The sequence below is a fragment of the Harpia harpyja genome, chromosome 14 (genome assembly GCF_026419915.1).
Source record: "Harpia harpyja isolate bHarHar1 chromosome 14, bHarHar1 primary haplotype, whole genome shotgun sequence".
Taxonomy (NCBI): domain Eukaryota; kingdom Metazoa; phylum Chordata; class Aves; order Accipitriformes; family Accipitridae; genus Harpia; species Harpia harpyja.
The window spans coordinates 24,063,427-24,080,930 of record NC_068953.1 but is presented as its reverse complement, the minus strand read 5'-3'; positions in this window follow the sequence as shown (position 1 = coordinate 24,080,930).

Sequence of the window (17,504 nt, the reverse complement as noted above, 5' to 3'; positions counted from 1 at the left end):
GCGGAGATCTGGGAGAGTTGTCGTAGAGGGAACAGAGTATGAGATTAGCAATGCCAGCACCAAACACTCTGCAGGCTGGATGCTTCAATTCAATGCATGTTTTTGCTATTTTCCAGCTATAAAGATATAAAAGACTAAAACTAGCCCTTAGATCTTAGTCCCAAGACTCCTTAGCTCCCTGTATCTGAATCAACGGTAAGTCCCTCCAGGTGGTTGGCCAGGCAGTTCTCCCAAGGCTAAGGCCAGGAGAAAACTGGCAGCAGATAGTCTCTGTACGCGGCACGAGAGTCCCTTTGTCCCCAAATCTTTGTCTCATCGCACTCAAATCAGCCATCCCATGGAGCTGCCCAATGCACCTGCCCATCACACTAGTTCCTCTTCGCCCTGAGCTCAGGATGATCCAGCCTTCCTTGTGGTGAGACCCATCGTTAAATGTACAGCACAGCCCCAATTCACCAAAAAGAGCTCTGAAGAAAGAAAAAGAGAAGAAGTGTGTGTGCAGACACGTGCGCAAGCGTGTGTGTCCACAAACCCATTTGCTGTTTAGGTGTCAGAAATAAATTTTACCACTGGAGTCTGCAGCATCTGATTAGTGAATTATTCAGTTTGGAGATTGCCTTCACCGTGACCTCATTAGTAACCCCGAGGTGAGTGGGACGCATTAGACTAACCACCAGGCTGTCACTGAGGAGCAGAACTGGGGCATTAAAATGGATTAAAGTGCTTTACCAAGAAGTGCGGCACAACTCATAAAAAAAAAAAAAGACAAAAGGGAAAAGAGAGAGGGATAGAAGGAGGAGAAAAGAAAGAAAGACCATTAAAATAAATAAATAAACCATCTTGTTAAGCTGGCAGCCTGAGGATAAACAGGCAAGCAGGCGGAGGGGCGCAGGGGCCCCAGCGTGCTGGCAAAACACAAGCCTTCACTCCAAAGCCAGGGCAGGTCTGCGGTTGGGAAGAGGCATTTGCAGGGCTCTTCACTGTCTGCTCTGCCAAGGGAGCCCAGCATCTGCTCAGTGAAACCAGCCCTTAGGATGCCAGCCAAATCCCTTTGGCTGCCCAGGAGAGCCTCCTCTTTTTGACCCCCGTTGGGCTGACACCCAGCCTTGGACCTCCTCTATGTCAGGGCAGGTGATGCAGGGCTGAAGTAAGGTCCTTACATGGATGTGACCTCTAAGTGTTGGTCCCCATGTTGAGGGCCTCAGTGGTTCCATGCAGCTGGCTGCAAATGGGAGTGTAGTGCACACCTCTCCCAAACCTGCCCGTGAGTGGGACTTACTCAGCTGACATGGGGAGGAAGATGTGGCCCACAGTGATCATTAAAGGACCATGGTAACCCCCTTGAAGGGGGCATGATAGAGGGAGGGAGAGGTGAGATTCCCCATTTTGTCTTTTCCTGACAAGCCTACAGAAGGGAAAGGGGGATGGGTTTGTACCACGCTCCCTCAGGGGCAGCTATTCTTTCCTGGGGGGGGAGGCATTGGCTGATGCGAACGGCTTTCATCTGGGGATGGGCCTGGTGACTGATGTGGTCACATTTGTTTGCTCAGCAGCCGTTGCATATAATGGATGCTAAAAGGCTTTGTGGTTCATTGATGGCCATGCTCATAACCACACACTCTTCATCCAATTCTGGGGAAGAAATGCAGTGCTCTCCATCTAACTTCTCAGGTCCTAAGCCCTGCCTTCGACATGATGTGGCCTTGGTCCCTTTGCTGTGTGCACAAGAGATCCTGTTGGTGAGAGATGCTCCAAAGTGGTGGCTGGACCCTGCAAGATGATCATCCAAGGGTCTGTTCCTTCCTCCCACCACTGCAGCTGCTAGAAGCCTGGACATGCACCCGTGGCGCTGGACCCAGACCTTTATGGGGTCTCTCTGTGGCAGTGCCTGTTGAGTACACTTGCCTCTCCCACTTCTTTAGTGACGGTACTGGGAGCACCTTATTGCCAACTCACATCAGGGCCGGTCTTCAAGAGGACACTGCGGGATTTCTCTGTGTCATCTGGTCCTCAGAGGCATGGTGACCCCCTAGGCTTCTTCAGTGGAGCCAAGTGTTTACATTCCATCTAGCTTCATCTGTTCAGCTTGGGCCCATCTGTAACTGGGGAGATCCCTATTTAATACTTTCCCTGTGCTTCCTATTATTAGTCCTCCAGCTGTCCCAACCCATTCATCCCAGGCCATCTCCGCACCTGGGCTGATCTCTGGGCCAATACAGGAATGGGAGCTTGTTGTCTATCTCTTCTCCTCTGTGGGGTTTTGGACATCTGGGACTATCCAGAGCAGGGCTGTGTTGGCTGACCCCTCACCCTGCCCCACTTGAATCTGTCAGGTGTGACCTGGCCTCTCATGGGAGGCTGTAAGAGGAACAAGAAGGCATAAGGAAGGTAGGACAGAACTACCTGAGTTTTACTAGGTTTAATTGTCCCTATTTTGTTATACCTGAATGCACAAAGAATCTTAATTGAATCAATTTCAAACACCCAGGGCAAATGAGCCACTCGATAGAGACAAGCTGAGAAGGGAGACATTCAGGCTGTCATTTCCCTGGGTCTTTCCTGAATCCTCCCTTCCTTACAACCAGGCGAGTACAGGAAATTTGTTCATTTATTGCTGCTTAATAATATATACTTATGCACTGTGTATCCCAAGCTATTTGCGTTGTCAAGTCATGTGCACTGATGTGGAAGCTTTGCTTTCCCTTGCGTTGCTGCTGGTGTCATCTTCGAGCGTTTACCTAACGATGACTTGACGAAGTGAATGGAAAGATGCAGCAGAGAAAATGGCTGGGGGAGCCCAACCAGGGCTTTCTGTCACCATCCCGGGAATTGCTGGGCTGTGTTAACTGAGCATCTAGCAGGGACATGCACAGTATTATTCCTTCCCCCTCCAATTAAAGTAGCCACATTGGCTTTGTTTTGAAGGCCAGCCAAATTTCACTCCACTGATTTCTAGGACAGTTGTCCTCGTGGCATTCTCATCTCCCATGCAGATTGTCATTGCCTCAGCTTAGCCCCTTCCAAAAAATAATCAGCTTAAAACAGAAGAAAGTGCCATACCAAATAAACAAAACACTCCTTGCACTTCTTTTTTCCAGCCAGCCCCCTTTGGTCTGCTGTGCTGCCATGGATACATGGAGACATGAGGGACCTTTCCCAGGATTGCCACTACTATCTCAACATCTCCCCATCGGGCTTGTGTCTCTTGACATCTTCTGAATTTGAAGGCCAGGCTTGTAGGGTGAGTTTGAAGCACAGAAGACCTGCTCCCTTCTCTTATGCATGAATTTCTTTCTTCCATCTTGTGTTTCCTGTGGGAGCTATTTGCAACTCATGTTTTCAGCGATGAACAGAGCTGCATGTCTTGTCTCCTCACAAGGCTTCTCCCAGCCCCCATTGCTTGCTTAGTTAGTTGGAAAGACCCTTGCATCTCTCTGGGCAGGGACACCTCCAGCGAGTCTCCTTTGCATGCAGCTGTCCATCACAGATCCTGGCTGGGCAGCGAGGCAGGCTGCGAGATACTGCATGCCTGCTCATGGGACACAGCTTGGGATGCGAATGCAGACACAAGAGCATCCCTCAGGACCTTCAGGTGCATCCTTCTTGGCACAAAATTACCCATAAGGAACCTTGCTCATCAGCATAGATAGATTACCCACTGGACTAAAGCTGGACCTTCCTCATCCACTCATTAGAGATGAGCACTTTGCAAAGGACCAGCCTTAAAATCAATGCAGGACAAGAGCCCAGACCCACGCTGCCTACATCGCAGCCCAGCGGTCATCAGCTCCCTCCCCACAGCTGGTGTCCCCTTGGCCTGTGATGGACACCCAGCTCCACCACCCGCTCCGGAACATCCTCTTCCCAGCTCCCCAGCAGCCAGAAGAGGGTGGCATCAATCTCTGCCTGTTTTGTAAAGCAAGGCTGGAGTTTTCTCTTGGCCATTTGCTAAACAGCTGGAGTGCTCCCTGTATCCAAGGAAACCTGCCTTAACCTGCTGCTTACAGGGAGGCTTCTGTTCTGCAAGTTTCTCTTGGCTTTCCTCGGTGCTCCCAGGTTAAGATTTTTGGGAGATCTATAAGGGAAGATGCACCTGACTTGTTCTTGCACTCCCAGCCTCTCATGCTCCCCCCACTTTGGGAACTGGGCCTGTGTAGAGCAGAATGGGAAAAGCCCTGATTTCCCCAGTTTTGTTGCCACTTAGTAGCAGTTTCACAAAAACGGAGGCAGAGCCCGGAGGCTGTTTTTCTGCTTCTGTTTCTTTTTCCTTTTTTCTTCTTCTCTACTCCAAACATTTCCAGTAGGCGAAGTGCAGTGTAACCACCCACTGTGGAGATGCTCTGTGCTGCATCTTTGACTGGGGTCATGTGCAGGAGCTGAGCACCACTGGGAGAGATGCTCATGAGGGCTTGGGAGGAGGTAGAAAGAATCAAAATCCAGGAATGCTGGAGAGGCTGGGAGAAACCTGTGAGTTAGGCAGTGTCTGTGGCTGCAGCCAGGACCTTCCACCTCTCCCCCAAAGCAGGAAAGACTGCAAGCATCAGGGACAGCAGAGAGCAGGCAATGCTCTCAGGTTTCTCTAGACACTTTCTCTTCCACTGGCCCACGTTTACTCTCCGGATGTGGCTGTCAGCAGCTTCTTGCCCTGCCAAGCCGCTGTTGCAGCCCTGACCCTTCCCAGATGCTCTATCTCTCCAGAGAGAGTGCAACTCTCTGTCCTGCCCTGCAGCACCTGAACCCATCCCATCCATCCCATCCCATCCCATCCCATGTGACGCTGTCAGCATCCCCCATCCTGCATCCCTGCCCCCCTGCTTTGTCCCTGCTGTCCCATCTTCTCTCTCGAAGTAGTACTGATCCCAGTTCTCCTTCAGAAAGCTCATAGCCCCCCAAAATCCCCATTTCCTTTCCCATTTCTGCTGCTTGGGAGCTGGGTGCAGGCAGGAGAGTAGGAGAAAACCATAGCCCTGTGGGGTGGATGTGAGCAGCCGTGAGCTCATGCTGGGGCTGCAGGGGTGGGAGAAGGTGGAGAAAGCCCAAGGAACAAGCCCAGGGAAAGCAATTGGGGCAGAGAAGGGCTGGAGGTCATGCCAGGTTTCCCCAGGCTCAGAAGCAGCATGCCAAGGCAAGCAAGGAGAAAAGAGCATCTGTCCCCTCCCTGTCCCCATCCAGCTTGGTCACGCCAGCCGCAGCCCGCCACTGGGTTCATCCGCACTGCCCCAGTGCCGGCGGGCACGGCTACGCTGCCTTGTTCGGCTCTGGTGCCGTTTTGCTCTCTGTCAGCATGTCCCGCCAGTGCATCCCCGAGCATCTCTGGGTGGTTAAACAGTGCTCTGGGAGCTGGAGGCTGCTCCTCTCCCTCCAGCAAACCCATAACGCGCGGTGCTGTAATGGCTGGGCTCTGCTAAAAGCCTCTGCCTGCCCGTGCTGGAGCGGGGCCGGGTGCTTTCCCAGAGCCGGGTTAATGCAGTGGCAGCTGCAGAGCGCAGCAGTAAGTGGGGTTAACACGCTCGCTCTCCCCCAGCTCCCCATGCTGCCGGGGAGGCTAAACTCCTGCCTTGGCTTGGCAGAGGCTCGTCTTCAACCCAAGGCGAGAGCGACATGCTTCCCGCTCTCAGGTTAAGCACTTCTTTTGCTTTCCCTAAGGTGGCAGTACGAATCCCCTCGCTGCAGCATCCTCCCGCAACCCAGTATTTAAGCTCTGCATCCTCCAAGGTGTCCCTCTGCCTCCCAAAGCACCCAGCACTGTGCTTCGTAGCTCGCTCCCCATCCGTGCCGTCCGGTAGCCCAGCCCGGGCCCGAGCGGCTGCTGGGGGACCCAGAGCACCGCAACACCGACCACCGCCGGCGGCAACTGTGGTACCCACGCAGGCCTGGGCAGGAGGATGCGCAGAGGGGCTGGCAGTGCGAAGCAGCTTCCAGGCAGAGCTGGGACAGCTGACGAGCTTCCAGGGTCTGGGCAATAGGAGGAGAGATGATGGAGAGGCAGCGAAATCTGGAAAAAAAATTATCGCAATTTTCTACCAATAGGGAGAAATAAAAATGTTATTGCTTTGTGTTGGTGTGGGGAAGCTTTAAAGGGTGATAAGAGGGTGTCAGAAAGCCTCAGAGGCAAGGAAAGGACACTTTGCATGCCAGCCTAGTGTTTTCACTCCTGGGTTGCAGGATGTCTCCCCAGCGTGGACTGTCTGGTGCAGTTTGGCTCACAGCCGGCCAAAGGACTGGTGTCCTGCAGGGGCAGGTCCTGGCCGTGGCAGCAGGCTGGCTCCTGTGCCCAGGGAGCCCCACTGCCACCCTGTACTCCTGAAGCTTCTGGGATGCCTCCTCCACCTGCAGCAAAGACCCAACCTCTTCTAGAAGAGCTGGTGTGCCAGTCTGTGGAGTGGGTTGCTGACTATGCAATCCTCGGGCTTCCAGGGCACGGTGACCAAAGGAGGTTAAAAATGATCTGGTTGGCAAAAATACCCTGTAATTTCCTCTCTCTCTGATCACAAAGTGCCCCCTTAGGAGTGCCAGACAGCCCTGGGCAGCAGGCACAGATTTGGATTTACTTCTGTTGTTCAGACCAAACAGCTGCTAAGGGCGTCAGTTATACAGACATGATGATGTTGTCACTTTATGTATCATTTTTATTTCATTGCTCTCCAACGTTTGTAATACCCCGGAGCTCAGGAGCTTAAATAACAACTCTCCCCATATTGATTTTATCCTTCACCATTTGGCACTCATTCATTCCTTTCCCTTTGAGTTCCTAATAACCAGGATTTTAACCGAGCAGTGTCCCTCTCCATGCTTGGGCAGTGGCTGTGGCCAGCCGGAGATGGCAGGGAAAGGGACAGGTGCAGGACAGTATTTTTCTTGGGGTCCTTCAGAGATGGGGCTGGTGCACAGCCAAGAGGCTGTGGTGCCTCTTGGACTACTCCTTACCAAAAAAATAAAATTAGCACTGAGACAACTGTTTCTCACTCAATTGCAATAACTCTGAAGGAAGTTGTGTTTAGGATCAGGATGGCCCTCTCCAGCGGGCCTTTGGAGATGGAGCAAACAAGCAGATGGTGCCGAGGGAATTAATTCATAACAAAATGTGTCTCTTCTTCCCAGTGCAAACTGCCTGTGAAGCAGCCACATGCCTTTCACGTGTCCCCTGTATGGAGGTATGTTGGGGCTCCCGTGTCTGAGCCATGGGACTTGGATGTTGGACCATATAATCCCTTGTCTTCTTCTGGCTCAGCACCGCATCCCCTCAGGTCCTACAACAAGGCTGCTCCGGTTGGTACGTGGTGGTGTGTTTTACCTGCTCTCCCTGTGGGTTCGGATGGTGGATCTGGGTCCAGAGCACCCAGAGCTGCCAGACCCCCAGAACAGCCTGCTCTGTCCTCTCTGGCAGATCTCACCCACCAAAACCAGAACAACTTTGTGTTGCAGGTGGGGAGACTAATAGCACCAAGAGCTCCTGGGGGACCTCCAGGAGGACATGGGGAGAAGTGCCCTAAGAGAAATGAATGGGGATGGGCTACTGGGGCCAGTGGAATAGTGTGGGCTTCTGGCAGGACCGGTGAAAGAAGGAGCTCCCCTCTAGCCAGCATTAATGGGCAGTAAGAGGAAATATTTATCTTAACTTTGTTAGATGGCTCTGGCATATCACTGAGGGAGGCGAGGGAGTGAGGGGAGCCCTGTAGCATGATGAAGTAACCGCTACAGAATCTGCCTGCTCAGCACAGCAATGTCTGTACACACAGACAGGTCAGACTGGCACAGCATGGTCTGGAGGCTCAGCTTATCTGTCTTGGTTGTAGAAGCTCCATTTGGATAGTCTGCCCATGAGCAGCCAATGGAGATTGTTGCTGGACCCACCTCTGTCTTGGTGGGAAGCAGAGGTCTCTATCCAGATGCTCCTCGGTACAGCACAAGGAAGAACTTGGTGTCATTTCAACTATCCTTGGTCATTTCAGCTGTAGGCCATCTCCAGATTTCAGCTGTGTGCAACGTTTCTGTATATTTGCAAAAATAAAGCGATCTTTTAATATTTAATCAGTCATTAGTCACTTTTATTTATTTTACTCAGCTGAACTGCATCACAAGTGTTTCAGTGATAGCTCTTCATAGTGGAAGCTCTTTGCTGGAGGAAAACGCTCCAGTGTTTGAGATTTTGGACCAACTCAGGCTCCCCTGGAAGCTCTGCAGCGGGTGGCTGATCACCTCTGGCTGGCAGAGGTCTGTCTCCCTCCCTCCCCAGAGCTGTCCCAGAGCCTCCCCAGCTCCCCGGGAGGAGCAGGCCTGGCAGGGCTCTGTTTAATGCTGCTGCACCATCAGCCATTGACGCATTTGGCTATCACAAACCACAGCCTTGCCTGGCAGGGGGAGTGGGTGCTGAGCCAGGGAAGGGGGGAATGGGAAGATGGGCTCTGGGGACCCCATCCTGCTGAGAAGGTGGGTTGTGTTTCACATTAGCTGATGCTCCTGTGTGGTTTCCAGCACTAGCCCAAATGCAGAGGCTTGTGGCAAGCCAGCTCGGATATGCAGTAGGCATAAATCACATCAGCCAGCCTTTCTCTGTAAGGATAGGGAGAGCCTCTTTTCAGACTGGTGGGGTGATAGGGGGAATTGCTCGGTGCTGAGAATTGCAATGGGCTAAAAGATGTAGGGGACTTACCCTTTTTAGTAGGACAAAGATTTATCTGCACTGCAAGATCTTGGGTTTTGGCTTTTTCTTGTTGGTTTTAAAAGTGGCAGGGCAGGGATGATATGGGTGCCTATGTGGAGAACAATATGGCACTGCTGCCCAGACATCTTCAGGGCTTGCTGGTGTCCCTCCCTGCCTTCCTACACTGGCAGTGTGTCCCAGATGAGCATGGGGACCTCTGAGTTTGACCTGCTGGTGCCTGTCACCAACCAAAATGACCTGAGAGATCATTTCCCACTGTAGGATGCTCTCCTGGACTGTAGGTCTGGAGTTGGCTGGACAGGAGGTTGGCAAGTTATTTGGCATCTTGAGCTTCGGACAGGCGAGTGTGAGGTTGGTAAGGCTGCTTTTGGGAAGGCAGTGACCTTTAGGAAGTGACATGGCTGGAGAAGGAGCCAGGCAGGAGCAAGCGAGCAAAACTGCTGCATGTTCAAGGAGAAGAAAACCTCCCAGCTGTTTTACGTGCAGGCATCTAGACCCTTTGTTCACCTGATGGGGCAGATCTGTGGATCATCAACAGCCACAGTTGTACGGAGCCATGATGCACAATCTTGCTTTGGTGATCCTGAGTCAGTGTGTAAAGCCTGGGGCTGAGATGAGCACTTCTTCCATCCAACACCCAGCCCCTAGCCAACCCACCAGGAGCTGGGGTAGGCCCTGAGCACTACTGCTGTTGGAGGAGCAGAAGACCTTTTGATGGGATTTCCCCTACCAGGCATGGGAATGGGTGGGAGACTGGGGCGTTGGTGATGGGCTCTCTCCTCACAGCTCCTCCGTGATGGTCTCTCATGGCACATCCCCACTTCTCAGCTCCAGCACATGGACTTTGTGCCCATCACACCTGCAGGCATGCTCATGCACATCACCTCCAGCCCCTGCAAATGCCTGCATCCCTCTTCTCCTTAGTCCCCCAACTGTTCCCCCAGCTGACTGCTTCCCACACATGTCCCTAATCCTGCCACTTGCCTGCCTGATAAATGTCACCCTCCTCCTCCTGATCCTACATCTTCAACCCTAAACCGTGCCTCATCCTCCTGCAGCCCCTTGGCCCTTTGCAGCCCCCCCCCCCCTTTGCTTACCCCACATGCTTTCCTTGGAAGGGCTAAAATAAGCTCTACCTGGAGTGTGTTCAAAGGCTAATGTACATCCTCCCTTAATTATTGATTTGTTTATTGCAGACACTTTGGCAGGACATTTGCCACAGCTCACACACCAGGCTCCTGCCTTCAGCTCCCCTTGCAGCTCATGGGGGCTGAGGGCAGTGTTAGAGGGGTGTCCTGGGGACCATATGTCCTGGCTTGAGGGCAACATCCCTCCATCCTGACCAGCGCACCCGTGTGCCCCAGGTCTCCCAGGTTAAACCCCATTAGCCCAGCCCTGTCGGAATGGTGAAGGGCTTTCCTTTAGAGCCAAAACCAGAGCTCCCCTCCAGGCCCTGCCTTTCTCCCCAGGTGATCAATGCTCGTGGTAGCTGTTTGCCATAGCAAGGCCCCCTCCTGTAAGGTGGTATCAACTCCCAGCGTGTGTCTAGGAAGTCTGGCACAAGGGATCAAAACACAATTATGCCATTGAGCCCCAGCTGCTGTCATCCCCGGGCAGGGAGAGATTAGATGCTGCGCATTAGCAGGATTGTTAACGACTCTGCAAAACCCATGTTGAGAAACAAGCATGGCAGTGCCTGGAGAGGAGGGCTCAGAGGCACGGTCCTGTTACTGGGGCTGCTGTCAGCCTGTCACCCTATGCTCCAGGAGCTCAGGCTTTCAGGTGATGCTGGAGAGGCATCAAAGTAGGAAAACACAGATGCTACCAGCTGCCGAGGGGGAGCATCCTGTGTTCCCTTGCCTTCCTCCAGAGTGGGGTGAGGTGTCTGGGACAGAGCATTTTGGGGTCCTGCTTGCTCAGCCCAGGGCTCCTGGCTAAGCCAGGCTTTGTGGGTCGTGGTCCCTTTGGGTTCGGCATGGTCACTTCTCCCAGCATGTTGGGTTGAGAGTGGGACCAGCTGGCTCACTTGCACCCATCATGGGATGGTGAGATGTCTTAAGTAATTCAGGGTTTCACAATTCCCCTGATGGACTAGGAAACCATTTCAAGCAGCAGTTGACTCAACTCATCCTTGGGACAAGAGGGGTAGGAGAGATTTTTGGAATGATGCCCTTTTGGGGCCGCAGCCATCTCCCCAGTCGGCTGTGTGGGCTGCAAGTCCCTCGTCCCCCTGATGCTTGGGAAGCACATCAGATGCACGTGATGCTGAGATGGAGCTATATGTCCTTTCTACATCAGAGCCCCAACACCCAGGTAAAAACTGCCTTCCCTACCTTGCTGTAGATAATAGCAACTTCACCAGATTTATTTGGCAGAGCAGCACCCTACAAAAGATTTTGGTAAACCATTTTACGAAGAGTTGGTTATATTAGTTTCTTCCCTGCTTAACCCTGCTCCGGCACCTCTCCCCAGAGTCAACAGAGCCCCCCAGGAAGGAAGATCAGTGAAAGATTTGGAGGCATAAACAGGCTGGGGAGCTTTTTCTAAAGCAATTCAATTTCCTCACAAGGGTGGCTGGGGTTTGCAGAGCATGTTTCTCTGCACATGTGCAGGGAAGAGCTCAGGGCGAGGAGGAACTGATTCTCCAGTGAGTTGTGATTCGACCTGGAGGCTTGGTAGGGGCCTGAGGCGAGTGTTGTTACCTCCCTGATGAGGCGTGTGTCATGGCCACTGTTCCTTTTGCACAGTTTCCTCCCCGGCATCTCAGTGGTGGCCTGAGTTTCTGCAAACCACGTCGGCGGTGCAGGAAGGATGCAGCTGCGGGTGCAGGTGCCCAGCTGGAGGACAGGTACACTGTGATGGTATGCTGCAATGCAAAAAACCAGGGCTTGGCACAGACGTAGCTCTTCCTTTTGTTCTTAAAAGCATGCTTGAAAATAAGCTGCAGTTTTGGGGGGGGGGGGTGTTGATTATTTTTAAAATCTAAAGCAATTTTTCTTACACCAAGGTCCTGCATTGTGGGATATTCCAGGCTCTCTCTGACCCCCCAAGTCTCACATGCTCCACTTGTGCATTCAGAGACTGAATTAGGAATGTGGGATTTTTGAAAGCATAGGCTTAGTTTGGGGCAAATCATGGGGGAAAATGACAGAGACTTCCACTCCTTTGTTCTGGCAAGGGTTGTGTCTGTGACTGCGTGGCCTACCACTCACGTTAGGAATTTCCTGACTTGTGCCCACAGCTGAGTGGCTCTAAGCACATAAACCACCCCAAGAGACATGCAGATGGCAGGGCATCAGAGGAACAATGCTTGGACTATAATTCCGATTATCTGCCTGCAGCATGGCCATCTTGAGTGCCTCCTGGGACTCCTTTGCAGCCCCCTCCCCAGCTTCTCTTACAGCTGTTGCCCTCAGGCTTTGCAGCCTTGCCCCTGTTAGAGCTTCCCCACCTGGGTCTAAGAATTGCTCCTCTTTCCTCTTGGTGAGAGATGGACCAGCTCTGTGCAGAGCATTGCTAGCAGATCAAAGCACTGCCTTGGTTTCTTGACGGCAGCTATAATCTGCTCCACATTGTTCTACTTCCTATTCCTTGGGCTTTCCACGACCTTTGTTTCAGTCTTTTTTTTTGACCATTGCAGACATCCTGCCTGGACCATCTCTTGGACATTACAGCCATGACCAGACCTTTTCCCTGGCTAGACACATTAACTCAGGAGCTGCCTAGGTGGGAGACTGGTTCAGCTCCTAGCAATGAATGCAAGCACAGCAATATTTGTTATCTTCGTGACAGGGCTGTTTATCTAGACCTCACTTGAATATGTTTTCTTCTGAATTTTTTGTTCCTGTTTATTTCAGCAAACAGTTCCTGGTTAGATGCTTGTCGTGGTTTAACCCCAGCCAGCAACTAAACACCACGCAGCCGCTCACTCACTCCCCCCCACCCAGTGGGATGGGGGAGAAAATCGGGAAAAGAAGCAAAACCCGTGGGTTGAGATAAGAACGGTTTAATAGAACAGAAAAGAAGAAACTAATAATGATAATGATAACACTCATAAAATGACAACAGCAATAATGAAAGGATTGGAATGTACAAATGATGCGCAGTGCAATTGCTCACCACCTGCCGACCGACACCCAGCCAGTCCCCGAGCGGCGAATCCCTGCCCCCCCCCCCCAGTTCCTATACTAGATGGGACGTCACATGGTATGGAATACCCCGTTGGCCAGTTTGGGTCAGGTGCCCTGGCTGTGTCCTGTGCCAACTTCTTGTGCCCCTCCAGCTTTCTCACTGGCTGGGCATGAGAAGCTGAAAAATCCTTGACATTAGTCTAAACACTACTGAGCAACAACTGAAAACATCAGTGTTATCAACATTCTTCGCTCTGAACTCAAAACATAGCACTGTACCAGCTACTAGGAAGACAGTTAACTCTATCCCAGCTGAAACCAGGACAATGCTTTTCCCTACACTTGCTTAACAGCTTCAGAGAGTTTATGAACAGGACATCTGCTGGAATGGCTTCATCCTGCCCTTGTCCCTACATGCCCATGGCATGGACAAGGACAACCTGAGGTTGGAGTCTGCCACCGGCTGCTCTCCAGCCACCTCCCCCAGCTGAGCACTTCACCTTTCATCACATAGCTATTGCTGCCCACATGTGATTGCCCCATGTGCCTTCCCCTGCCCCTCTCCCTGCAGGTTCCCGGGGCCAGGCTGACTCATGTGCAGGATGTGACCTTCCCTGCTGCATGGGGGCTCCTCCTGCCAAGCGCTTGAGAAGTGATATGGACATCAGATCAAAAGCTGCTTCCAAGCTCTTCCCAGGGTGGTGGGAATGAGGAGCTCTGTTTCAGGGAGCAACACTTTTGAGGCTCGTGTGCCTGCATGGCTCAGGCAAAAGGCAAACACCTCCTGGTTCTGCAGGGGCTGATATTTTCCTCCTGCAGCCCGTGCCAGTGATGCCGTGGGGGATGCTATGCCCCCAAACCAGTCCTGACCCCCTCCCCCAAACAAGCTGGCAGCAGCTCCTGGGCATTTACCCTGCAAGCTGGACCCTCTCCAAAATCACACTTCTTGGGGTCTCTCTGCAAAGGGGCACGTGAACCTGCAGCCAAACTCCCAATGCAGGGGATGAAACCCTTCTCCCTGCCTCTCCCGTCAGAGCTCACGCCCCGTGCTGCTGCCCGGCATCGCTGCATGCTGCCAAACAGCAGCTCTGCCTGTCCAGGGGCTGGCTGCATTTCAGAGGTGTGCAAAGTGGTCCTGCTGTAGGCAGATTTGCAGATCCTTCTGGATGAGAAGGGGGGCTAGAAAAATGTCAGTTCATCATTTTCAGCAAGCAGCGAGTGCTGTTCTGGTAATAGGGAGCGGGGAGGTGCATGCCTCAGTGTGGGCCTGCCGGATCGATACGGAGATCAGAGGCAGGAGTGGACGTCGGAGCTTATGATGACTGAGCAGATATTGGACCATGGATCTCTTTCTGGTCATGCCCTGAAGGGCTGTGGTGTTTCCTGGCCCCGGGAGGCAAGTGGTTCATTGGGGAGCCTTTACCTGGGAAGTGGGTGGCAGGAGGAAAGATCCTCCCTGAGGGATGGCCAGCCTGAGAGCGTGATGCTAAAGGCAGCTGTGTAGGTGGGAAGAGCAGAAATGCAAACAAAACAGCTGCCTCCACCTCTGTTCGTGGCCAGGAGCGCCCTGCGCATGTCCTGGCCCCGCTCCTTCTGGGCTGGGTGTTTTGGTAGCAATCTGTGTCTCCATGCAGAGGGCAGCCGGGATGGGGGAGATGGGGACCTCACTGCAGAGGAACTGGGGTTTAGTCTCAGCTGAGTGCATCCCATGGAATTTCTGGAGGCTCTCAAAAGCCAGAGGGAACTCATCCCCTGAGCCCCTGTGGGGCAGAGTTCTCGCAGGAGGCACTGATTTCATCCTTCATGGAGATGCTTCTTGAAAGAGCAATTTGCCAGCATCCCTCAGAGCAATAACGGCAAGGCCTCTGCTCGAGATACCATCTCTGCGCTCTGACAGCCCCATCACTCATGCCCCGCTCCTGCCTCCCTCTTCCATGGGGACAGGAGTGAGGGATGGAGACAGGGATGGCACGTTCCCACCACTGGCAGCTCCCAAATACTCCCATCCCTTTTTGGGTCTGGGTGTGCAAGAGGTAGTGTTGCCCTCCCTGAGCGTCCTCTTCCATCTGTCCAAGGACCGGTGAGGGGTGGTGGGTTCAAGCGCGGGAAGCAGGACCAGGGGCTGCCCAGCTCTGGTGCTGGGTGAAGGTTGGTGACCCGTCTGCTCTCTGCAGCAGGGACTTTGCTGTCGCTGCAGTCTCTTCTGCCAGCAAACTCGCCAATCCCCCCGGCAGCCTGCAATGGGGAGGATGAACAGCCCCCTGGTTTCTTTCTTTCCCTGTCCACCTTCCGCCTGCCCTCCGGGCACCCAGCTGGATGCTCCTGCTCCTCCCATTCCCGCGCTTTGCCCGGCCACGTTTCCTCTGAAAGCGGCAGCTTTATCTATTAGCGGCAGAGGAAGCCGTGGCTTGGCACAAAACCTCCTCATCAGCTGCTGAAGCGGGGCACGCCTGGCACCGGGTGGCAGAGCAGGGTGTGCGTGTCATGGGGGTGGGTGGGCTCCTGCATCCCCCCAAAGTGGGACAGCCGACCTGAGACCTCCCCAACTTTCTGTGGGTTAAACCTTGTCTTTGCATGGAGAGTGCAAAGCACGTACCTGCCCGCCTCGGGTTGCAGAGGAGGACCTGAAAACCTCTCTGGGTGGGTTTGTGCTTCGCTAGCAGTTGTGCTCTGCTGCAGGCCGGGGGTCGACCCCATGCCCTGGGGGACAGAGGAACACAGGGCAGGCTGCCACCCTGGTGGGCCAGGAGGGTGCAGAGTGCTCATGCACGCAGCCCCGCGCCAAGCAGTGCCACCCTGGCACTTCCAGGTGACAGTGGCTTTCCCCAGGTCCCGGCGCTGATCTGCCTGGAGGAGTCTTGCTGTGCTGCGGGACTGCAGTGGGTCCCCAAGGCGGATGTGTGCCCCAAAACATGTCCCCACCCTGTGACCGGCCCTGCGGTAACATGCCAGGGTAGGCTGATGGCCTCACACTGGTTTCACACTTGATGTCAAGTGCCACGAGAAGGCTGTGACCTTGCACCAGCTTCAGTACGAGGGAAGCCCTGGTCTTGCCCCAGGCACTGGTTTTGCGGGTAGTGTGACATCTCTGTCCCCTGTGCTGCTGAGAGATGAACCCACATGCTGGCTGGGCATTTTGGGGTGCCTAGTGTTCCTCGCTGGCAGGGGCATATGACATGGTGCCCTCCATCAGTGTCCTCTCCAGTCCAGTTGCAGTGCTGAGCCACGAGAATGGCATTTATCTGACATGGGTGGGGAAACTGAGGCAGGGAGTAAAAAATATGCTTGGGTGTTCTCCTCTCTGGTGCCTTTCCAGCCACAGTCTCTATACAGGTGCCTGAGGATGGAAGCCACTTCTCGTGGCGGTGAGAACCCACCAACCACCTTGTACTCCTCTTCCTTGCAGTGCCAGGCACTTCAGTAACCTCTTTGATCCAGGTGTTTCACTTCAGTAGTTTGCAAGCAGGTGGGGCTCAGGGAGAAACCAGCTCTCCCACCTTGGTATTTATTCACTAGATAAGCATCCCTGCTTCTTCTGGGGAGCCCTGGCAGGAGGAGCTCTAACAAAGCTGCTTGGTACCCCAGAAGTTCCTGTGGGAGCAGGACTGATGCCTGGTATGTGTAGTCCCTTGCACATCGCTGCTGTTCCTAGGGCCTGTGATAAGGCTGTACAGCTACGGGTGAGGAGTTGCCCAAGTGTGAGCCCTGCTTGTGCCCTGCTGGGACGGGCTCCCCACGAGCACGGCTGTGAGCAGCCTGCTTCCCGCTGAGGGGTATGGGTGCATAAATTGTGGTTGCAATCCTCCCTGCAGCTGCTCCCCTCCCCTTTTTTACCCCCAAATCCTGTTGCCTCTTCTGAACTAGGATGATTTGGGGTGCATAGCAGAGCCTGGAGGTGTTGGTTCAGCCCATGCAGAGATCCCTCTCTCTCTACTCCCTGGGCAAAGCCCCTGTGCCTGTCAGAAGCTGACCCTTGAAATATTTGGAGTCCTACACCTGTAATTCCTCCCTTCACCCGTGCTCCAGCCTGCAGCACTGTCCCTTTATCACTGTGTCTCTGTGCAGAGGAGCAGAGACATGAAACTATTGGGGGGGGGGAAGGCATGCAGAAAAGCGCTGTAGAAAAGCAGAGCAAATTAAGCAGAGCTCTGATCTGCTTGGGTTTGTGCTTGCCAAAAATGCACCATGCATCTTAATTCGCTCTGCTGTTCAGCTCGCACTCACTGCTCTCCTGATGCCATTTCGGTGCTCTGAGCTCAGCCTTTTCAACACTTCAGTCTTCCTCTTTCAGGATTTTTTTTTTTTTTTTGCATGTCTGATTGCAGGATCTGCTGCAGGAGGGAAGGGGGAAGCCAGGGGAGGGAGGACGGGAGCCCCGACCCTGGGTGCTCCTGCCTGCGCTTCCCGGCAGTCAGCTGAGTCCCCGTTGCATTTTGGAGGCGGGTGTGTGTGTGTGTGTGCGTGCGTGTGTGTCTTTTCTAGAAAGTCCTTCCTGGGTGCTCTCCAGTCGCTTTTTTTTTTTTCCCACCCAGCCGTCTGATCTGCGTCTCGCTAGGATCCTCTTAAGAAAAAAAAAAAAAATTGCTGTAATCCACACTGGCTTTTATTCTCTTCCAGTTCAGTTTAATCTTTCTTTCCTTTCCACCCTTGTGTCCGGATTGCGGGGCGGGGGGAACCCACCCAACAACCAAGCGAAAGGCAGCATCGTC